At 33.9% G+C, this 25,789-nt stretch overlaps 1 pseudogene; it reads right to left on the bottom strand.

Moving 5' to 3' along the window:
• Positions 1-2,351: 2,351 nt before the first annotated feature.
• LOC100684460 overlaps positions 2,352-25,789 on the bottom strand; it is a 53,594-nt pseudogene continuing 30,156 nt past the window's right edge.

Raw genomic sequence — 25,789 nt, 5'->3', positions numbered from 1 at the left:
CTTGTAGAATCTACAGGAAGATATTTGGCTGCAGCTGGACTATCTGGGGGCATGGCAGCTACCCCCTATGAATGAGGTAACTTAGCACAACACTTACAACGTGCTTGAGCTCCCACTGTGCTTGAATACTGACACCAAGTTAACAAGTGGTTTCTGTTTTACATCAACCTCTCAAATATTGTGCTGATTTCCATCATAGTTTACTCATATTCTGGACTGGAAGAAGAATTTTTCAAAATATTATTCCAACTGTAGTAGGTTGGTAGGATACACACCTACTACAGTATCTATTTTTAAAAATTACATTATAAATTTTGGATTATCTGGTAACCTTAAATGTAATTGCAAGTGTCATTATAGAAGGGAGCCAGAAGGAGGTTCAAGTATAAAAGAGAGAAGAGGTAATGCAATGTTGGAGGCAGAGACTGGAGTAATAAACTCTGAAGATTAGGAATGGCCTACAAATGGTATAATGCAGTGAGCTACAAGAGCATGGAATATTCTCTCATAGCCTCCAGAAGGAAACAGCCCTGTTGGCACCCTGATTTTAATTGAATGAAATTAATGTAGGGCTTCTGGTCTCTGGAAATGTAAGACAATAAATTTGTATTTTTTAAAGCTATTGCATTTGTGGATATTTGCTATAGCAGCAGTAGGAAAGTAATATAGATACTACTGTGAGGAAACCAACAAAAATGGTCAGGCACAAAACTACACAAAATTGAAGATATATTGTCCCAAAGAGTAGAGACTACCGTCATGTTATAAAATCCACATGGATCAACGAAAAACGAAAATTCAGATTTCTAGTAGTTCAAATTGGTGAAAGCTAAAGGAGAGAGTATCTGCAGTATACTGGAAGAGTAAGTCAAGACTAACTCTTAAATTGAGGGATAGAAAGCCACAAGGGTATTTTATTTTGAAGATTGTTTCCTCTTAAATCTAAGTCCTTAGTCTAATACAGCTGAGAAGCAGCTTATTACCCTTCGTAAAAGACTAAGTGGAGATAAACATTTCCTGATTCCTCACAGATTTCAGACAACTGAATTTAACATACATTTCAAATGCAAGAAACATGATAAAATCATTATAAAATGTAAATTAAAGTATTAAAAGAAAATATTTTAAAATATGATTTAAAACAATATTATTTTTAATATAAAGTATTAGCACATTAAACACAATCTATAGTAATGAAAAAAGAAACTTAAAAACATTAAAGTAACAAACTTGAGATGGAAGATTTAGAGCCAGATTTTAAGCTATATTTAAAAAATCAGGTTAAATGTTTAGAATCATGACAGTAAATCTTCTATAAACATTTGACTTGATAATTTTTCAGGAACAGAGCATAACATGCGTACATATAAAAATAAATATTCAAACTTAGGTTCAGAATTTTTTATAAAGTTGGACAATTTTCAGCTGCAGATACAGGCATTTAAATGTTCTAAAGTCTGAGAAAATTGATCATTTTAGCTATTTTACTGAATAAAAAGTGAATCAATCACAGTCTGATAAAGGAGCAGTCTGAATTCATCTTTAAAATGTAAATCAAACACTAGCAAGACATTACTTCAAATTCCAAAAATATGAGGTAATGGTGGCTTTGTTTTGGTGTTAATTGAAAGATCAAGGAGGTGCTCAGTGGTTGGGTGGGGACTATGAGGACCCTCAGCAGTGCACAACTTCTCATTCAGTTCTTGTCTCTCTGCAGGAAGCAATCTCTCCTTAGCCATGTGTAAGAATATAATTTTACAATTAAAAAAAGAAAAAGAATGTCCCTTAACAGATTTAAGTCTTTGAATTATAGTCTTCATGTTTCTGTTTGCTTCTGACATTTAGTGCAGGGTCATTTAAAAATCATCTGATTTAAGAGTCTCATTTTATGGATGATGTAATTGGAGTTCTGATAATTTCAGTGTCTTCTCTAAGTATACAAATTAAAGACTTCAGCCTAATAAAACATAATTTTAAAGGAAAAGAAAGAAAACAATGATAAGATACTCTCTAAAGGAGTAAAGTACTACAATTTACTCTGATAGAATCAGGAACTTTTATTTATCTATCTATCTATCTATCTATCTATCTATTTATTTATTTTGCAGGTGAAACAATTTTATTTCACAGTTGTCTTTAAAACCACAAAGACACTATGTTCTTCATATAAAAACATTAGTACAGATAACTATACTTTCTAGAAAATGATTATATAGACCCTCTCAAGAAAAATGCACACCATTATATGGTTCAGACAAGTTACTTGGGAAAAACACATCTGGACCGATTCTTAAAACATACCAGAAGACCACGCTGCATCTTTTGGTTCAAAGTATAGATTACTGTCATCAGTAAGGGCTCCTGCATTCTTACATATTTGATAATACACATATAGACTGGTTTGTGACTTAATGCTCCATTGGTTCATCAGCCTTTTCTGCAGGTTCATCAGCAGGTTGAGCAGGCTGTGCCTTTCTCTGTGGTCTTTCTTCAAGACCTTCCAGGAACGGAGATACATCATCATCATCATAAATCGTAAACTCCAAGTCTTTACCAACAATTCCAATGGAAACATTCTTTGTAGTTAGGTACTGTTCTGCAGGAAGTGTCTCTCATAAGGCACGCAGACCATGTTTAACCAGTTCATTCAAATTGCACTCCATAAACCCAGACATATGTCCCTCCAAGTAAGTACGAGCTGATTGAGAACGGGCTCCAATGGACATGGCTCTACAGTCAAAATAGTTGGCAGACGGACAGGTTTGGAAAATGTGAGAGCCCATATCATCATAACTAGCAATAAGCAGTCCAACACCATATGGTCTCCCACCATACCATTATGTTGGTATCTGGGTCTTGCTTCCAATTAGAGATACAAGACAAGACACAGGAAGAGGTCTGTCAAATACAAATCTGGAATCCAAACACTCCTGGAGCATAAAATTACATAACAGTCTAGCATCAGCAGTAGGTCCCGCAATTGAGATCCCAATATGCTTATCAACATGGAGAATTTTCTTCTGATGAGCTGCAAGCTCTGACTGTGCTCTCTTCAATGCAACCAACACTGCATGGGTTTTTGATTTCAGACCAACTGTGGCTGAACCTTGTTTGACAGCTTCCATTGCATATTCAATGTGATGAATACTGCCCTGAGGGCTCCAAACAGTGACGTCATTGTCATACTGGTTGGAAACATGGTTCCAGGGTGGGTCCCGCTGTGGCCTCCGGCAGAGGTGGCGGCTTCAGGAGCACCTTATATTTATTTTAATCAACATAAAATTCTCTTAAAATCTCAGTCACTGATACTTTAATCCTAATTATTTAATCCATAACAGTAAATTTAATATAGTAAATTTAGAAAGATTTTCAAGTTGTCTTCAACATTCCAGTGTTGCTTGCAGGGATTAAAATTTTCATATAACTTAAAAAAAGATTTTTTTTTTTTTTTTTTGAGAGAGAGAGAGAAAAAAAGGGAGAGCTTGAGGGAGTGAGATGGGGCAAAGGAAGAGTGAGCGAGAGAGAATCTTAAGTAGGCTCCACCCTAGCACAGAGCCAGATCCAGGGCTTGCTCTTACAATCACAAGATCATGACCTGAGCCAAAATCAAGAGCAGGATGATTAACTAACTAAGCCACCCAGGTGCTCCTTACTTAAACTTTAAAATAAAATATGAAGTGTAAAATCTATCACTCAATTACACATTTTAATAAAACAACCAAACTAAATTTTTCAAGTCTCTAAGATATGTAATTATTTTAATCATTACATTTTTTATTCCAAATACAGATATTATCCCTAACCAAAAGTATATCATTAATGTATCTATGATTTATATCATCATCTCTATATTTTATTCTAAACCTTTCCAGGGTTAAAAATATCTTAACCTTAATGATATAATTACAATATTCGAAGTAAACTGGAATTAACAAAGTGAACTGAGGTTAACAGCTGAGGTTACTAAGATCACTTATTTGCTAGATAATTTTTGTTCAGGGTGATAACTGTCACACACATACACACAGAGTGACCAAATTTTTATTGTTGTTAAACTGGGACCACAATTGGGGTCTCATTGTTCATATTTTTGTGTTCAAGTCATGTCAGTATCTTAGTCTTGTTTGAGCTAGGGAGATAAACATGTCTAAATTTCTCCCCACACATGCATACTAAAACAATATTTACCAACCTTTACCATCTGGACAATTTTATATTTACCAGGGTTAGAACTTAAAGGTTCCTATTTTGCCCTAGTAACATTTTGATATAATTCTACCAGATTTTACATTTTTACACAATTCTGCAGGAACCTGTTTCTACTTTATGATTTGATTAAACACTCTCTCCCACTACCCCCATATCTATCTATCTCTTTCTTTCACTCTCTCTCTCTTTCATTTTCTCTTATTATAGGTCACAATTCCTACTGTATTCAAATTACATCTAGGTGATTTTTGACTGTTTCCCAAGGATCTGTCTGAATCTGAAGTTATATATCTATATCGCTACAATAAAATATTTCATAAAGCCACATCCTAAATATAAATTTAGTTTCTCATTTTGATAGGACTTATTGTCACTGTTTTAAAATTTCATCTATGCTGGTTTCAAGAAGAAAAGTTAATATAATTAGTTGAGTCTGTCTACATAAATATATGTTTAAATATTCCATTATCCCATCTAAATAATGTCAAGGTCAACAGTTAAATGAATGAAACTATGGGAATTCAAGAATACACTCAAAATTCTAACATAGGGTATTCTCTCTAAAAATTCTCGAAAGAGTAATTTATGTTAGATTAGCACACCAAAAATATTATATAATAGAGTGACTAACAATCCTTTGTTTTTCTCCCTAGCCTCAAAGAGGAGAGAGATAATGGGTTAGGCAAATAGAAACGTAAATGCCTGCCTTGTTCTGATAGATGTAAGGGAGTCAAGATCTTCCCTCTACCCTTTTTGATTTTTTCATTGGACCTAAGAATTAAATTGACATAAGAAAGATCAACAGAACAACATGCAGATTTAAGTTCAATGTGATAGAAGAGCTTTCATAAGATAGACTCTTTGCACCTTTTGAAATACACCAAATGGATTGAGTACGTAATTAAAAAACATTTTTTTCCTTGTCAGTCATTGTCTTATATGCTTAGCATAGATGTCCAGCTTAATAGTGTATGATAACAGTGTTCCTAGAACACAACTGAAGACCTGGTGAATCGAAGAAATGTGAGAGGTGGCGCTAGGAGACAGATGTCTATGGAATGATGCACATCTTCTTTTAAGTTGGGAGGATGGAGATCTGCTTCATGAAGAAGCTGGGGGTGGGGATGGGGGTGGGGAGAACATTTAACAACATGGGGACCAGTCAGAGGAATCCCCTTATTTCTGTTTTGCATATGAGGAACCCTAGAGTAGCTAGTTAAGGCTCTCTAGTTTAATAAAAAATCATGGAGTCTTATGAAGACTCTTCATAAGTGTTAATAGGGATATTATCCACTTATTTTGGTCACAGTTTCCAATTTTTAAAAATATTTAGGTAATCTTCTCCCCCTTCCCCAAATCCTAATTATTGTAGATTCATTAGTGTTGAACCAATGCTTTCTCATGTCTCAATTCTTTGTATATGCATTCTTTTCAGATGTATTAAACAAACAAAAAACCCTTCAAAAAAAAAAGATAGACTCTTTTATACTAGATGGAACAAAGAGAAGCAGTTATGGAAAAGTAATTCAACTATGTGGGGAGACTAGAACAAGATAAGAATTATTTTAAAGAGGTCTATTTGTACAGAATTCTCTCTTGTTTCTGCCTCCCTGTCAAACAATGTTTCTTTTCTCTTGGTAGAGGGAGGGCACCTTTCACAAGGAGTTTTTATCTCCTGATTTCAGACAGAAAAGGAAATTAGAATGACCTTCCTGTACCTGCTGATTCTCAAGTGCCTTTTTCTTAAAATAATCCTTATGCCAACCTGGTATATTTTGGGTAGCATATTCTGCCATAGTTTGCAGGCTAATTGGAGAAAGTGGTTCCACATTTGAAAGGGTTTCACATCTGAGCATCTGAATATCTACTTCTACCCTGAAGCTTAAAACAGCCTTTCTTAGGAAAATATTAATGTAGAAAGTTGGATATATTTCGAGTTTTCCTAAAAGTAGAGTGGAGTAGAGGAAAAACAAAAGAGAAAAATAACTCTGTTGTTTGTAGCTATTCATTAGATTGGGTTCATCCAGAGGAACATGAAACAATATACGACACACACCAATCAGGTCAGGAAGTAGAAAGATTCAGCATAAAGTGCAATAAAGAGGGGCTGATTGGAACAAAACTCTTCATGACGAAATCTGAGGGAAGTGAATAGAAATTTCCCTCAAACTGACATGAAATACAAGGATCTAGGTTTACTTGAAAAGGTCGTTAAATGTATTATAAATTTTAACAGGAAGTATCTATATAATACTAATTGTTTCTAAGATTCTTATTAACATAGTAGAAAACAATATCGCTATGTTATTAGAAATGCCAGGACACCTGGGTGACTCAGTGTTTGCACATCTGCCTTTGGCTCAGGGTGTGATAGCAGGGTCCTGGGGTCCAGTCCTGCATCAGGCTCCTCACAGGGAGCCTACTTCTCTCTCTTTCTATATCTCCGCTTTTCTCTGTTTATATCTCCGCTTCTCTCTGTGTCTCTCATGAATAAATAAAACCTAAAAGAAAGAAAGAAAGAAAGAAAGAAAGAAAGAAAGAAAGAAAGAAAGAAGAAAGAAAGAAAGAGAAAGAAAGAAAGAAAGAAAGAAAGAAAGAAAGAAAGAAAGAAAGAAGAAAGAAGAAAGAAAGAAGAAAGAAAGAAAGAAGAAAGAAAGAAAGGTGACATTCTCAGTAGATTGTCAGAATTCTCAAGTTTTATATAGAAAACGAGGCACTTCAATTGAATTCTACATTTTGTCTACATTTATTAAATTCTCAAAAATGTTTGTGTATTGTCATGCTTTAGTTTGAGATTTTCTTTTTTAAGATTTGGGAAAACACTGTCCCCCCTACTTTTCTCCTTTGACATTTGTAACAACCTAACATTTATTTTTCTTTGTCAAATCACCAGCCAATTGCCTGAAGCAGTGTTAACTTTGGCCAATTTTCTAACTTTTAACATAGCATTTAATACCTTTCATTACCAGACTACTGCATATCCCTCCAAGTGCAGCTCCCACCTCTCCTCTGAGGAACAAACATACCCCTGGTGAATAATAGATAATATTTGCACTTCCTAGCATATACCCTAATCTTTCAAACTTATGAAACATTAACTTCTGAGCTGTCCAAAACTGGTAAGTTGCCTGCCTTTATTGTGTTTCCAGGGAAATGCTTTTTATTTTGCAATATGGGAATTGTCTCTGTTGTTTCTCTCTTACATAAACATTTGAGTTAGTCTGTTGCAGACTTCGCACTTTTATTTACACTTGATACTTCTACTTTGTTAAAGTCAGGGCTAATTACAAGTCAACAGGTAATTAGTTGAAGGAATTAAAGGAGAGAGGAAGAATTTTCAAAAAGGGGCAGAGAGAAATGATGGATATATGGCATCATACATCTGTCAAATACCTATAATGTACAGCATAAAGAGTGAATAGTAATACAAACTATGGGCCCTAGTAAATGTATCATTATTGGCTTATCAAATGTAATCAATTTACCACACTGATGCAAGACGTTAAAAACAGAAGAAATGAGAGGGGGCTCAGTGATTGAGGGTTGGTACAAGAACTTAGTATTTTTTTTTTTTTTTTAGATTTTATTTATTTATTCATGAGAGACACAGAGAGAGAGAGAGAGAGAGAGACAGGCAGAGGGAGAAGCACTCAGGGAGCCTGATGTGGGACTTGATCCCGGGACTCCAGGATCACACCCTGGGCCGAAGGCAGGCACTAAACTGCTGAGCCACCTAGTGATCCGGAACTCTGTATTTTCTGCTCATTTTTCTGTAAAGCTAAAACTGCCTTAAATATAAAGTCCATTAATTTTTAAAAATGGAATGAAGGAAGGAAAAAAGGAGGAAGAGAGGGCAAAGAGAAAGAAGGGAGGGAGGGAGGGAAGAAAGGAGGGAGGGAAGGAAGGGAGGGAGGGAGAAAAGGAATGAATGAATGATTACTACAAGATCATTTCCAAAGAGGCAATTATGGAAAAATTAAGTCCATTTTTTTTTAAAGTGTGTTGCTATAATACATAACATCAGGACACCCCTGATTGATTAGTAAGAGCAGATATGCTTCTGGGAATGGCCCTGCATTCAACCACATCCAGTATGTACATAGAGGGCACCGACAGAAAGGCACAAGCAGAAGTGCTAGAAAAGAACAGGACTGGATGGGGAAACTCCTGTCCTGCCATTGCTGATCAAGTCACCAAAAATTTCCTGCAAGCCTGGGTGACTGTTTGAGGGCAACACACTCCTTTATGTCAAGGGACCAGAAAAGGTTGGCATTAGAAAAAAGTGGCTTTAGCAGTTAGGAGCTTTGAAACTGAGAGCAAATGACCACAATCATGAAATCCCTGAAAGTAGTTAGGATCGTTAACTGTAAGGAATTAGCACCCAGTGATACAAACTAATAATTCACATCAAAGTATATTTCAGAAAGGGTGAGAGAATATCCTGTCAGTTCAAGGATCCAACCTTCTTCACATTTCCCTACTCTCCCATCACAAAATTATCTGAATTTCAACTTCATACCAGTTTCTACCTTGGCAGAGAAAAATAATAGGTCTCTGAAGAAAGACAGTTAGCTCAGTCACCCAAGCAGAGACTAAGTTACTAAGAAGCTCTACTGGAGGGCAGCCCGGGTGGTTCAGTGGTTTAGCGCTGCCTTCAGCCCAGGGCGTGATCCTGGAGACCCAGGATCAAGTCCCACGTTGGGCTCCCTGCATGGAGCCTGCTTCTCCCTCTGCCTGTGTCTGCCTTCCTCTCTGTCTCTCATGAATAAGTGAATTTAAAAAGAAATATTAAGAAAAAAGAAGCCCTACTGGATTATTGGATTAGCAAACATTTCTTAACTAGACAATTATTCCTCCCACTGAAGAGTGGATTTGGACTCACTGGGGACAAGAGATCAGATACAGATAAATATAGTCACTTCAATAGTGCAAGTAATTTTTACACTCATGGTGAATTAATATTTTGAAAAATTTTTGTTTAATTTTGCAATAAGGTATGTCATACCCATACTAAAATACTACAGGCTTTAAACTCCCATATAGCTAGTGCTCTATATTTAAGCCTTTTTGTTTTTCTCTTCTAGTCATTTCAAGATGTGGGTATTGTAGAATACTACATGTGGAAAACTTGAAGGCTTCATAAATGAAATATAATTTCTTCTGATGGAATTTATTTTTTTAAACATTTATGTATTTGAGAGAAAGAGAGCATGCAGGGGGTGGGGCAGAGGGAAAGAATCCCAAGCAGACTCCCTGCTGAGTGAGGAACCCAATGCAGGGCTTGATCTCACAATCTTGATATCAAGACCTGAGCTGAAATCAAGAATTGGATGCTTAACCGACTGAGCCACCCAAGTTCCATAAAAACATATTTCATAATAAATCTGGAAGTTAGACTAAATTTTCAAATTAATAAAATAATTATTGTTAGCTTGATCTATTCTCCTGAGAGATTTCAATTAAAAGAAGCCAACAAAACTTACAAACTAAAGCCACCATTTCTAAGCTTTAGTGCAGACTGATTTGAATAAACAAATGAGAGAATGGGGCAGCCCAGGTGGCTCAGCGGTTTAGCACTGCCTTCAGCCCAGGGCATGATCCTGGAGACCCGGGATCAAGTCCCACATCGGGCTTCCCTGCATGGAGCCTGCTTCTCCCTCTGCCTGTGACTCTGCCTTTCTTTCTCTCTCTGTGTCTCTCATGAATAAATAAATAAACTCTTAAAAAAAAATAAGTAACACTTAAAAAAAAATGAGAGAATGTCTGAGCAACAAATTTAGTGTTATAGTCCTTTTGTCTTTGCACTTTGAAGGCTCATGCTAGAAGGCATGAAATATCTGGGTCTAATAAAATGGCTTGAATAAATAGTGGAAATAAATTATTATGAGAAAGAACTAATCTCCCACAGACTAATATAACCTTAGATACAAATTATGTTTCTTTTATTTATATGCAAATAAGATGTTCTACTTGAGTCTTAAGAATTTCTTAGATATCTAATTGGCATTTCTTATGCTACTGGTGATATCTGAACAAGCAAAGAGAAACACTCTATTTACCTAATACTGATCAATATTTACATTCCTAATACAAAACATTCTTAGAATCAAAGCATATGTTTAACAAGCTTTCTCATTTTTTTTCTTCAACATATCAAAGTCCTGGCATTTTATTACTTTATTCATCTTTTTTTTTTTTTACTTTATTCATCTTAATCTTCCATTAAATAGTCTTAGTATTGTCAAATGTTTTCCCTTACCAACTGTATTTCTCATTTTAATGCTGTTAAAAAGAAACAGTCCGAAATGGAGTCACTTATATGCTAAACCCACCAAGATTTAAAAGCTATCTTAATTCCCAAAGGAAGATTATTTTATCCCCAATAGGCCCTTTTGTCTCTCAAAGAAAGGTAATCTCACCTCAAACAACGCTTTTTTTCATTAATGTCTTCCCATGCTTTAAAAACATTTTCCCTTTCTGCAGCCTTTTGAAGCTTTTTTCATATTGCTAGATGAATCACTCAATAAAACCGGTTAGATCTTTAAAATTTACTTGATTGAGTGCAGCCCGGGTGGCTCAGCGGTTTAGGGCTGGCTGCCTTCAGCCCTGGGCCTGATCCTGGAGATCTGGTATTGAGTCCCACGTCAGGCTCCCTGCATAGAGCCTGCTTCTCTCTTCTCTGTCTCTGTCTCTCTCTCTCTCTCTCTCTTTTCTTTCCTCTCTGTGTATTCTAATGAGTACATAAATAAAATCTTAAAAAAAATTCTTTGGAGAAATTTGGCTATTTTGCTTGACTTGTACAGTTTTCCAAACTCCAGGTTTTGATGATGAATAATCTTGGTGCAGTTCTACATGTATCTTTACACTCTGAATTTTCTGCAACTTGGCAACTATATGAAGAAACTCTAGTCTCTACTAGATCAGACTCTAGTTCAATCTCTCTGGCAAGACTACAGACGGTGTTGGTAAGTATATAAAGACACACAATGTCTAGTTGTCTCTCATTTAGATTTCCACAGCCATTGATGCTTAAATCCTATAAATTATTATTTTAGGGAATTTGCAAAAATGGTGAGATTCTAATTTTATCATTATTTTTGTTATTGTTTGAAATTTCTTTATAAAAGGACGCAGACTTCATCTTTGATTTGGCAATCCAAGGTTAGAACGGACCTAGGGAAATTTGGAAAAATGCCTGATTCTTTCACTTTATTTACCACATAATGAATGGTTTTCTATCACTCTCTGAAAATGGCATTTTCTATTTTATCTTTAGGAAATCATAAATATAACCAATATTGGTTGGCTTTGTTGCAATAAAAAAATAGTTATTTGAAACTCAAATCACTCCATCTTATGACAGTGGAAGCCTGTTCATATTGAATCCTTAGTCTTTGACTCTCAGAGTCTTTAATAGTTTCATGCTAATCTGGTAAGAAAGATATTACAGAATAATATGTCTTCTGCCTCACATATTCAATCAGCCATTTCTTCAAGAAGCTATGGTTTCTGAAAATAAGAAATGGGATCTGGGAGTTAAGGATGCTAAATATTACTGGATTCATCATCATTTCTAGATATTTTTCAGATTTTTCTTTCTGAAGGATTTTCAGATCTTACAGGGAAAGCTAACAAACATTTACATTAATGTTTTATATATAATAAAGTACATGTGATGACATTTATTATATATAAATACTAAGAGCTAATAAAAGTATATGTATGTAAAATACTGTATTAATATCACTACTTATACAATTGTTATAATTTCAGCGATTTTTTTTTGAGATTTTTTTTCCATCTGCTTTCCCTCCCTACATTTATATAGTTGTAATATAGCTATACTGGCAAAATATATACTCATAATATGCTATATTGTCTCTTAATATACTGTCTTGGTTCTATAGAAAACTAAATTTAATGGTCATCATCACCTTATTTAGGTATCTTTCTGATCATGTTGGTTACCTGAACTCATTGTCTCGTATATTCTTCAGAAATGACACATGAGGAAATATTTACTAAGTTCTAGCACACTGATAACATTTTGTCTATGATTATATTTGATCATTGATTTTGCTGTATAAAAAATACTTGGTTTAGTGCCAACTTCAGCCCAGGGCATGATCCTGGAGGCCCAGGATCAAGTCCCATGTTGGGCTCCCTGCATGAGCCTGCTTCTCCCTCTGCCTGTGTCTCTGCCTCTCTCTCTGTGTGTGTGTGTGTGTGTGTGTGTGTGTGTCATGAATAAATAAAATCTTTAAAAAAAAAAAGAAAAATGGAAAAATGTACACATATAAAATAAAGTGTCCTAAACAGATTACATAATACTTAATAAATTTTGTTTTTAATACCTGTCTCCTTACATTATAAGCCTATTCACCTCAGTGATGGTCTATTCTTTATTTTTTCATGCATTTAGCAATGTGTAAATTCTCCTCATTTATATAACGTAAAATAAAAATAAAAAATTTAAATATAGCAGTTTAAACATGGGTTAAACAACAGCTTATAACAGCAACAAAATATTTCTGAAAGAAACAAAACAAAACAAACAAACAAAAAAACCCCACAAGATGATAAAGGCAGGACAGGCTCCTTTACCCAATTTGGTTACTGAAAAAAGTTGAATTAATGAAGTCTGTTTCTCTGTTTATCTGTCTCTGTTTCATTCTCTTTTTCTCTCCATCTTTCTTTTGTTTAATCATCTGTATGAGATGATACTGACATATTCTTAAAGTATAGTTAAGTAAAGTTTGATAGGTTTTGGCCTTGACATTAAGGTGAAATCATCAACACCATCCCAATAACAAACCTATTCCTCATTCTGAGAGGTGTGTTGCCACTTTGTCAATCTCTCTTTCCCTCTCCTACCTGTGGCCTGGGCATAATGATTTGTTTTTAACAAAATATAATAAAAGTAATATAGGTTTTAAAGAATTATAGTTGCATTCCCCAATGACAAGTTAGAACATATTTATCTATGTAAGATATTCTAAATTTACTACTAGTAATTTTTTATATGATCTTACATTTTATCACTTCATTGGCTGAAATCCCTCTTTGGTTACGTAATGTTTCCCTGATGTTAGAAATGACATTTCTTGGAAATACAAAATATAATAATAGAGATGCTCTTAGTATATGATTAAAAGACTAATTTCAAGAAGATATTTGAGGCCAGTACTCAAATTCATATTCAATACACGATTCTATAAAAGATATTAAATGAATACAGTTAATGAAAAATTTCTTATCATAAACTTGAAGTGAAAAGTCCTCTCAGTCTAAATTTCTGTATTAGTATCACTTTAACAAAATCAGGTTAGACTGAAAGATACATATATGGGTTACACATAAATAGAGTAAATCTTAAGTAAAGCACAAGTATATAATTTTTACTTATAAAGTCAAAAAATTACAATACAGGAAGTAAATTAAACTATGTATTGTTTAAGAATTTGGCTGTTAGAAAATTATATGCATGTTAGTGCTTGATTTAGAATGCATTTTCCTTATTTGTTTTTCAGTAACTTTCCAATTCTATTAAAGACAAGGGGAAGTTTCCTTGATGAGATACATAAATGTTGACATAAAATTTTTATTAGTTCTCTCAGTACTGGGGTTACATGATTTAATTCTTCATGTAAGCCTATAATATTTTCTTTCCATATGAGTCTCGTTTGTCTTAATGAACATGAAAAATATAGCAAAATCAAATATTTCAAATATACTCGAAGCCTAGCATTGTCGAAAACATAAGTGATTCATTCCTACCTGCCTCAAAATGATGTTTCTGATGTCCTTCTTATGGTTGTCTTGGCAAAATACTTTTTTTTACTTGATAATCTAGGACTTCAGTAAGAATTTGGGGGGGTCAAATCTTAATGTAGACCTCATCTTGATTTAGCTTTGGCAGATAAAACAAACACAGAAATCATACTTCTTGTTTGAATTCACAATATTTATCATGGAAACCAAATTATTTTATTGATAGAAAATGTGCAATATGGAGAATGTTACACCTTTCCCCACTATAAAAAGTTAGAAAATGTAGGGTTGCCAATTATGTAATTTTATAATGACATAATATAATTATGTCATTTAAATTCATATATAATTCATATTCATATAAATTTCATATAAATTATTACTTCTCAATGAATTTAACAATGAATAAGCGAATTGTATATTTTAAGTGATTTGCGAGATAGAAAAGACAGGGCTGGCTAATAGATAATTATACCTGGAATGATGGTCAATAGAATAATCTTTTTTTTTTTAGAATAATCTTAATAAGAAATATTATTTGGTATTATCCAGGACTTTTTCTTTACCTTAGTATAGTTCAATATTCTTAAAATATTTTTCTCTTAAAAATACAAAAAGTGTATATGCATATTAATAAAAGTAACTAAGAGAACTAATAAATATGTTAAATGACAGAACTAGAATACAAAATATTTGATACCAGAAACAAACAGTATGAACTTAATATGTGACATTTACTGTAGATCAAAAGCCATACCTTCAAAAATAATAAAAAAATAGCAGTCATAATTATAACTATAACAATTTGAGAAGGATTAGAAGCAAAGTTTGGCACAAAAGTAAAAATGCAAATTGGAAAACTAAAGTTTTGAGCCTTAAGAGGGAGCTGGGCTATCATGGCAACTTTGAGAAGAACTTGAGTGATTATCTCTTTCTGTGGTTAAGCCTCTATTTGTCATGACTAAAACTAATATAATGATCTCTTTAAGTAGATGATTTTGTGGTTCTTCAGAAAGTATCTATTAAATTTGAATTACAAACTAAAATTTTAATAAGTATGATGAGAAACTAAAATCTCTGATCTGACATTATATTCCAGATTTGCCCAATATGATGATAGAGCAGATAAACCTGCTAAAGCCCTGAGAATTAAATGGTCCCCAAATCACTGGCTGTCAGCCAAGAGGACCTCATGACGTAGATCTGGGTTACATAGAGTGTAAAGGGATAAAAACCTATAAATGTGGAGGCAAGTGGAGTTTATAAAGAGGAAATTGAAAATATGGGTATGTTCCCAGTAGGATTCATTCATTCATTTATAACTAATTCTTTCATGTCTGTTACAGAAAGCCTGAATTTACAAATGACCATTATCAGTCCTAGGAGAGACCACTTCTAGAAACTGTAGTTGTGCTTTCATTATATTTAAACATAGAACCCCCAATTTTTGGCTTGCTGCAAGACCATCTGGTATAATCTTACACCTCTTAGTTTTCTTTAAAACTATGAATTTTGGCTAAATTCTGGTTAATGGTATGTGAGTACAGTGGCCAAATAAAATGTAGGAATTTCATTCAAGCAGCAAACATTTTTCCAGTATTTTAATATAAGTATATTTAAATAATGCATGAGATCTATTTATATTAAAAATGATGCATACAATTTCCATGCAGTTTTCATCAAGGAAATAACTCTCTCTCTCTCTCTCTCTCTCTCTCTCTCTCCCTCTTATCCAGATTCCTGGAATATGGTTAACATAGTTCTGTTTTGCAAAGTTGTAAAATGCAGATGTAGACATCACACTAAAACCAAAACAGCATCAAGATAGGAGGAGGCAGAGTTCTAGATCACATTTTGCTATAGACATCTCTTACAAACTTTAAAAGGGCTATTACAGGTTAAATACAGGATATTACATTGGATAAAATAAATTCAATTCTGTTTAAGCCACAGATTTTGTTCTCTATTATGTACTAAAATTATATCCTAATATATCACCATACTAACAAAAGGCATCCTGATTGTCATTAATTAGTCTTAGATTATTTTCTTTTCCCTCTTCTCTCTTTTTATATTTCACTTGATAATTTGAGGTAAATTTTACTGTTTGTCACAATTTCTAATAGCCTAATTATGATTAATTGCTTCCCTTCTATGATCATTAATTGGCCTTAATAAATTGAAAGAAATTTAAACTGTCTTACCCTGAAGACCCTTATCATAATTATGTAAGTACAAGAATGACTGAATATTTAGTAAAAGATTTCAGAAATGAGTAATGAAAAGGTTTTTTAAATTAGTATACTTTCTAAAATAACACTTTATTAGAGAAGTTTTAGGTTCAGAGCAAAATTGAAGAGAAACTACAAAAATTCCTCATATACTCCCTACTCCCACACATAAATACTCTCTCCCATTTTCTCCATCCACCACTAGAATAGTACATTTGTTAGAACCTAAAGGGTCTCATAATTATCACCAGAAGTCCATAGTTTAAATAATGGTTCACTTTGGTGTTGTACATTCCATGAGTTTGGAGAAATATATTGTATGTATCCATCATTATGACAAAGTATTTTTACTGATCTAAAAATCGTCTGTGGCCCACCTATTCATTTCTCCCTCCTCCCTAACCCTTGACAACCACTGATCTTTTAACTCTCCATAGTTCTGCCTTTTCCAGAAAGTCACACATTAATTTGAATCATATAGAATATAACCTTTTCATATTGGCTTTTTTCCACTCAGTATTTAAGGTTCATCCATGTCTTTTTATGGCCTGATAGCTCATTTCTTTTTAGCATAGAATATTGTTCCATTATCTGGATGCACCACAGGTTTATCTGTTTTAAACAATAACATCTTGGTTGCTTACAAACTTGGCCAATTAGGAATAAAGTTGCTATAAACATTTATGTGTAGGGCTTTTTAATGGATATAAGTTTCAACTCGTTTGAGTAAATACCAAGTAGTACAATTGCTGGATCATGTGATAAAGGTATGTTTAGCTTTGTGACAAACCACCTTAAGGTCTTCCAGAGTGACTGTACCACTTTGTATTCCTAACAGCCATGAATGAAAGTTCTTGTTGTTCCATATCTCTGTCAGCATCTGCTGTTGACAGTGTTCCAGATTTTGACCATTCTAATGTATGTAGTGTATTATTATATCTTATTGCTTTAATTTGCATTTCCCTGATAGCATATGATATTGAGCATCTTTTCATGAACTTATTTGCCATTTGGTTATGGGTCTGTCAAAGTCTTTGGTCAAATTTTAATCAAGCTGTTTGTTTTCTTATTACAGAGTTTTAAGAGTTATTTGCATATTTTAATAAGTCTTTTATAAAATGTATCCTTAGCAAATATTATCTCCCAGTCTGTGGTTTCCTTTTTTTTTTTCACATTGTCTTTTGCAGAGGAAAACTTTTTAATTTTAGGTCCAGAGTATCCATTATTTCTTTCATGGATTGTAATGTGTCTAAATAGTCATCACCACACCCAAGATCATATAGATTTTTCTCTCTTGTCTTCTAAGAGTTTCATAGTTTGCACTTTATATTTAGGTCTATTTTGAGTTAATTTTTGCGAAGGATTTAAGTCTGTGCCTATATACAACATTTTCAATGTTTTAGTATTTCAGTGCCATTTGTTGAAGTGATGATCTTTTTCTCCAGGGAATTGCCTTTGCTCTTTTATCAGAGGTCAGCTGACTATAAAATCAAGTGAGTCTATTTCTGGAAATTCTACTGTGTCTTACTGATCTATTTGTCTATTCTTTCACCAATATCACACTGTCTTTGTAGTAAGTCTTAAAAATCTTGATGTTGGTAAGTTGATGTCAGTCCTTCAATTTTGTTATTCTCCTCTAATATTGTGTTGGCGATCCTGATTAAATTTTATAATCAGTTTGTCAATATCTCGAAGGTAAATTACTGGGATTGATTCAGAGTAAACTGAATTACAGATCACATTAGTGAGAAACTGATGTCTTTATAATATTGGGACTACCTAACCATGAACATGGACTATTTCTCTATTTTTTGGTTACTCTTTGATTTAGTTCTTCGGAGTTTTGTGGTACTCATCATGTAGATCTTACACATATTTTGTTAGATATAAACTCACATGCTATTGTGTCTTTACCTTCAAATTCCACTTGCTGATTTCTTGTATATGGGAAATAAACAGACTTTTGTATATTAACCTTATATCTCATTACTATGTTATAATCACCAATGAACCCATTTTTTTTTCCTGGTGCTGTCTTGGAAGATTTTTAATCACTGATTCAATTTCTTTAATAGATGTAGGCCTATTCAAATATCAGAAAGGGAGACAGAACATGGAAGACTCCTAACTCTGGGAAACAAACTAGGGGTGGTGGAAGGGGAGGAGGGCGGGGCATGGGGGTGACTGGGTGGCAGGCATTGAGGGGAGCACTTGACGGGATGAGCTCTGGGTGTTATTCTGTATGTTGGCAAATTGAACACCAATAAAGAATAAATTTATTTAAAAAACAAAACAAAACAAAAAACAAATTGTCTGCTTGTGTGAGTTTTGGCAAATTGTGCCTTTTAAGAAATCGATATATTTCGCCTACTTTATCAGATGTATAGGCATTGAGTTGCTCACAATATGTTATCCTTTTTTTTCTTTCTTTTATTTATGATAGTCACACACAGAGAGAGAGAGGCAGAGACACAGGCAGAGGGAGAAGCAGGCTCCATGCACCGGGAGCCCAACGTGGGATTTGATCCCGGGTCTCCAGGATCGCGCCCTGGGCCAAAGGCAGGCGCTAAACCGCTGCGCCACCCAGGGATCCCATGTTATCTTTTTAATGTCAGTGAAATGTATAGTGATGTGCCCTCTTTCATTTGTGATATTAGTAATTTATATCATCTCTCTCTTTTTTGTTAGCCAGGGACTCCTGAGTAGAGGCTTTCCAACCCCTGGGCTGTGTCCTTGTTTTTCGACACTCCGCATGGGCTCCTCTGTGTGCGTTCATCTGGCCTGGAGAAGCCAGTTCTGACCCCCTCCTTCTTTACAGCTAGTGTTATTCTGGCATTTGGTTAAACTGGCTTAATCTGCTTAATGTTATCAGTGCATTTTAAATAGGGGCATTGAAGTTCACTCCCACCACCAGGGCTTTCTTTGGGGTGCCTGGGCCTTAAAACACTAGCCAAACACCCAATTCTCAAATCACAGCCAGGAGTTCTTGCTCCTGGCTGCATCAAGATGGCAATGAAATTTTTAGAAAGAAAAAAAAAACTTTTTTTTTTTTACTTTTTTGATCTCTTCAAAGTGCCAATTTAGGGGACGCCTGGGTGGCTTAGACAGTTAAGCATCTGCCTCTGGCTCAGGTCATGATCCCAGGGTCCTGGGATGGAGGCCCTTACCAGGCTTCCTGGTCAATGGAGTGTGCTTTTCCTTCGACCTCTGCCTGTGTGCATTCTCTCCTGTGTTTTCTAATATACACATTTAATACTATAAATTTCCCTCCAAGTTCTGTTTTTCATGTATTGCACACATTTTTATAAGTTGTATTTTCATTTTCATTTAGTTAAAACATACTTTAAATTTTGTCATGTTTAATGTTCTTGCTTTCTTAATTTGTGGTTTAGTGTCTGACATTAATTTGGGGAAATTGTTTCAAATAAGTCTTTTGTCCCTTTTTTTTCTTTTCCTCTGCTCTCCCATTAAGCATTTGTTATACCTTTTGTAGTTGTCTAAAGTTGCTGGATCTCCTGTTTCATTTTTTTTCAGTCTTTGTTTTCTTTGCTTTTTGCATTTGAAGATTCTACCGATATATCCTCCAGATAAGATTTTTTTCCTCAGCTATATCCAGTCTACTGATGAGCCTGTAAAGACATTCTTCATTTCTACTACAGTGTTTTATCTCTAGCATTTGCTTATTTTCTTAGAATTTCCATCTTTCTGCTTATGTTGTCTACCTGTTCTTGCATGCTGTCTGCATTAACCATGGTATTTTAAACATAATCATTCAATAATTGGTGTTTTAAATATCGAGTTTGATAATTTTAACATCTCTGCCATGTATGGTTGTCATGTTCGTTCTGTCACTCCAAATTGTGTTTTGTTTTGTTTTTGCCTTTTGGTAAACCTTGTATTTATTTCCCCTGATAGTAGAGCATGATGTACTGAGTTAAAGGAGTTACTATATATGGACCTCTAACTGTGTTGGTAATGTGTCATAAGGGAATCATTCTATAACTCTATAGAATGGTCTAAGTCTTTTAGCCTATGCCTCTGGACTCAACTTCACGTGTTTCTCATTTTTTTTCTTCCCTCTTAGGTAGGGCAGGATGACTAAGGTAGCTTGGAGTTGGGTATTTCTCTTCCCTTAGATCAATCGGGGTATGATAACAATAACCCACTAGATTAGGCTTCTATTAACTAGTTTCCCTTGGGGACAGGTATTGTTAAGAACAGTGATTATGATACTTTTTATTGACACGGTTATACTCTTGATATTCTAAAACCATATATGTCAATCAGAAAATTTTTCTATTTCAACTTTCCATGATCAATGAAACTGTTTTAGAAGACACCCATTTGTTTGAAGAGATAAAAGAGGTAAGACTGAAAAGAGGAAGTAATTTATGCCATCTGAAAATCATTATAATATGATTTATCTAAGCGCTATCCCTGTCTAATTAATTCCCATCTCTAGGTTAGACCTTACAATATTCATACAGACTCTAAGTTAGCCCAGATCTACAGTATTCTGGTCATGCAATACAGAAATTAGGTTTACTTCTTATATTCCCCATCTGTGTCTCCACTCATTCCCTCTTCCTCTCCCCCCACCTCCACTTCTTTCTGGTATGTGTGCACATGTCCACCAGTTTAGCTAAAGTATAATAGTATGTTCAAGTACCAGTATCCATTTCCCAGTAGCACTGGGTCCTTGGGTCCTAAAATAATAAAAATTAAGTAAGAGCATTAGGCTTTCCTAATTTTTATCTTATTGGCACATAGAATAACCTGTGTAATAAGAGAAAAAAAAATGTCTACTTCAAGCCTAAGGGAACAATATTGAATATCACACAGAATTAAAAGCAATATAATTTTCCTCCCAACAGAACATGTTGACTTCTAATATGCATGTAATGGAAGAGAAAGGATAGTTAAGAACCATGAAAGTAGTAGCAGAATAATTTAGCTTGTGATGGCCCTTTTATCATTTGTCCTAGAGGCCCTTCAGAATATTCTTTTGAAACTGTTATATTTTATTTATTCAGTATCTATCTATACACATTGTAATATCTGGATTTAAATATGGGGATTTTTTTTTTACTGCCATACTCCAGCAGATCAATTGTCTTTAATAGAGAAGGTGAATAAAAACTACAAAATGTTACATATCACTTAAAGGAACATGTGACCTCTATGAAGTGTTAACTGGATGACTGTGATCAATAGCCAGAGGAATACATATTGATCAGTTTTTATGCTGCTGAGTGCAAACATGCAGAAATGTGAAACACTGTCTAAGACTGAGAGATATAATCCCAGAGACTAATGCTCAAATGGTGAGAAAACTAAAATATTCTCTCAGTTCTGAGATCCTGTCCTGTATGGTTGTAATATACCTATTTTATATATATATATATATAATATATATAATATATATATAATGTATATATTTTTTCTCTTTTTCAACTCAATATATATATTATATATATCAAATAATGTATGTATATTATTTTTCTCTTCTTCAACTCAATAAACATTTAAAGAACTAACGTAAGTGACCATGAAAGTATAAAATAAATGAATATATGTATTACACAAACAGCCATTTTATTAAAGTCCCCTTGTTTCCTTTCATGAGAAATGTTACTTAGAAATTAAGATCTGTGTACTATGGCTGTTCATCATTAGTGAATTATCAGCATTTCTAGGTTCTTTCAGCAAACAATTCACAGGTTTATTGATCCATATGGATAGTTCTAATGCTAACCTACAGCAGCAAGATTTTTCCCTGCCTCCCCTCATGCATCACTTACTTCACATACAAGGGAATTTTGGAACCAACAACATAAATACATTTTTTTCATTTGTTTAATTCTATTATATACACAAATAAACTCTATTCCTAAAAACCATCTAGATAGTATTATATCTGCATATATCTCATAATGCCACCTTAAGGTAAAGTAAAAATTCTAGGTCGAAGAAGTCTGGTGCAATAAATAACTGTGTGTAGTATTTCTGGCTGGCCTTTGCTCATCCATCAGTCCATTTTTTTAGACTGTTGTTAGAGTTCTAATTATTTTATTTGCCTATTTCAAGTCATCAAATTATCTTTCACAGTGATAAAATAATGTTAAAAGTACATAATTTGCCGCTTGAATATATTGGTCATTTATTCCCCATCTTATATTCCATATCTACTTCTCTATACCCACCTTTAGCTATGCTGATTTTACCAATATTTACTACTATTGCTATTATTTCCTACTTCTGAGCGTTTATGTAGTGTTGCTTCCAACAACAACAAAAAAAAACCTCTTTTTCTTCTGCGCAGACTAAAGGCGGTGCTAAACCGCTGAGCCACATGGGCTTCCCCTTTAAAAGCAATTTTAAGGGACACCTGGATGCTTCAGAGGTTGAGCGCCTGCCTTTGGCTCAGTGTGTGATCCTGGAGTCCTGGGATTGAGTCTCACATCGGGCTTCCTGCATGCAGCTTCTTCTCCCTCTGCCTATGTCTTTGCCTCTCTCTCTCTCTGTGTCTCTCATGAATAAATAAATCTTATAAAAGAAAACAATTTTAAGTCTATGAACCTTGCTGTGTATGTATGTTTGTTTGAAGGTTCTTTTTTTTTTGAAGATTCTTAATAAAGTAAATACACACACGTGTATATACAAATTTCTCAAAACTCCTAGTTTCTTTTGAGCTTTGCAAATATTTAATCTTCTTGATATACCAGATACCTGGAGCCTCTGGTTTCTCTGCTGTTACTCCAAGAAATAGAGATTTCACAGCATGCATATTACTGAATAAGTCACTACATGAGCCAATTATCAGGGTCATCTAAAAAGTGTACAGCTTTCCCGCAGTTCAAAAAACTTTAAATCTAGCAGGAGGAATGTGTATTCTATGTAAATTCTTTGCTTTTATAGAAAGAGTTTGTGGATTAAATAGAAAAGAGAGAAATATGCCTCACTGGATTGATGATGCAAGTTTCTGAATATTATCTATTGTCAACATATTTAACCTTCTATAAGCACCACCTTTATGTTATCTGACAGTAGAAACTACATATTTTATAATGCTTAAATGAACTATTTTAGATTTTTCAACATTTCAGTCAAAACTTGTTCATCATTTGGTTGAAATACTTAGGATAATCTTATTCATCAATGTCAATATCAACAGATATATAGATATATGCACATATTGATTTTCAAAATTTATCAATTATGTAACTTAACATAACTAATATTAAGATACTATGCACTGAGTTTATAAAGTCCTTATTTTAAGCACTGGATTTGCTCAAAGAGATTTTGTGATAATATCATATAAGCTAACCGGCCTCTATTTTTTGATGCTTATTAAAGCTAAGCTATCATGCCAGATTTTGGTTAAAATATCTGTGAAATCTGATAAAACTGTAATTATGATTGCTTATTTTATTTCATTTAACTATTTCTCCTCCCAACACTACTAGGTAGTCACATTTGGCTTTATGTTTCAAATAGTTCTTAACTAGTGCATTGTATTATTTTCTCACAAATATCTCAACATACACAGTCTCAATCATCCCATCATGGTTTTAGATTACCACTTTCTCCTAGCAACCAGTACATTGTTATCTGTCCATTTAGTGCTTCTCATGGCCTATTCAGGTTATGATCATTTCTTATACCTGTGCAATTTAAGGATTTGCATACATGTTATTAATACTTCCTGTAAAAATATAGTCTTCCATACTTCCTTACATTTTGTACAAAGTACAATTAACTAAGAAGATCTGAATTAACTATTTAACTTTTCATTCAAAAATATCTTCCCAAAGAAGATACAGGTACCCAACCTAATATCTTTGGGAAGATATTTTTGCATAAGGAAGAGTTTACCACCTTCATTTCTGAAATAATTTCTCTTTATGCCACTTACTCTAAATATCACAGCCATAAACAATTTTAAACACTTAAATTTTCTCTATTGCCAGTTTCTTAGAAGTGTCATCATCTTTCACTATAGTAACTGCATTATGTCCTCAAAAGTGGCTTATACAATTCCATCGACTAGAAAATATTTCCTAAATCTTTTTAATTTCTTGCTTAAATATTTTCCACAATTATTATAATTTTAAATGGAGTGCTCCAAATGTGCTTCAATTTCGATAGCAATGTTCACACATATTGTGAACACTTATCTAGATAGCCACAGCTGGACTATTTATGTCTATGAGATATTAATGTGAAGTATATTTATGATCAAATTTACACAATGCACACAAGTTTGTTTCCTTCCAATGATATATGCAAAAAAAAGTAAAGAAAGAGAACTTTATATATAATTATTTGATTGCATCAAAGTCTACATGATACCATGTATATTACTGTATGAACAAAGTCTTGGCAGATATTTGAATAAATATAAGTTGTATGAGATTTGTGGGTTTTACCATGTTAGGATCTGAATATAAATATTTTTTTCCTACAAATTTTTGTGAGGCTGGTGCTGGGTTATAATTAATTTAGAGTTTGAGTGTTCAGGTTCATTATGATTTTATGATTTCCTAGGTGTGTCTAGAATAGTGATCTGTATAGGGCATTTTATTCCCGATTTCTGAGGCAAGAATATCCTTAGTATTTTATCCAATATCATATAAATTATTAAACTTGCCTGGTCTAGCTGGTGGGAATATGCAATTTCTCAGTCTTATATGAATAGTGAGCACTGTTTTCTAATCTTCTCAGATTTTATTTTTAACTCAGCTTTGGACAGTTTTCTCAAACACTCATGCTGATCAGTATTCAGGGCCTATTTAGATATGCAGAGTTACTTCCTTGTAAGGGTTTTTTTCTCTCCAGTAATCTGTGTTGTAATTCTCAGCTCCAGTTTTCTTTCTGAAACTTCATCTCTGTCTCCTCATTTTATGAAATCCTCTGAACTCTGTCTTGCTTTCCTCTTTCTTGTCCCAGCATGGAAATTCTCTCAAGGCAGTTAGTTTAGTGAAGAAAGTATCTTATTTTTCCCATGTGTCAGAAAACATTACTCATTGTCATCTGGTGTCTTGAAAATCAATGCATATATTCATAAAAGTGACACATATAAAGAAGAAATAGATGATATTGATGATATAAACAATAGAGACAGAAATATATAGTTGTTTTTTTGGATGTTTCAGATAGGAGGGTAAATCTGGTCACTGATACTGCATCTTGGACAGAGGTGGCAACTCTTCAGAATGTATTTATTTTAAATGTGTCTATTTTTCAAAGAGCCTGGGTAGCTCAGTTGTTGAGCATCCAGCTCTTGGTTTCAACTCAGATCATGATCTCAGAGTTGTTGAGATATAGCCTCATGATGATTCCCTGCTGAGAGCAGAGTCTGCCTGAGATTCTCTTTCTCCCTCTGCCGCTGCCCCCACTCACACACACAGCTGTGTGCTCTTTCTCATTCTAAATAAATAAATAACATCTTAAAAATATGCCTATTTTTCAAGTTTGAGAGAAATGATTAAGAAATATTGAAATATTGATATAAAGTCAAATATTAGATTGTTGTACATAATAAGCTCTGCTTTCACATAAGGATAAAATCTTGA

The sequence above is a fragment of the Canis lupus genome, chromosome 22, assembly GCF_011100685.1.
Source record: "Canis lupus familiaris isolate Mischka breed German Shepherd chromosome 22, alternate assembly UU_Cfam_GSD_1.0, whole genome shotgun sequence".
Taxonomy (NCBI): Eukaryota; Metazoa; Chordata; class Mammalia; order Carnivora; family Canidae; genus Canis; species Canis lupus.
The sequence above is the reverse complement of the archived record's forward strand: the minus strand, read 5'-3'. Positions and strand labels throughout refer to the sequence as shown.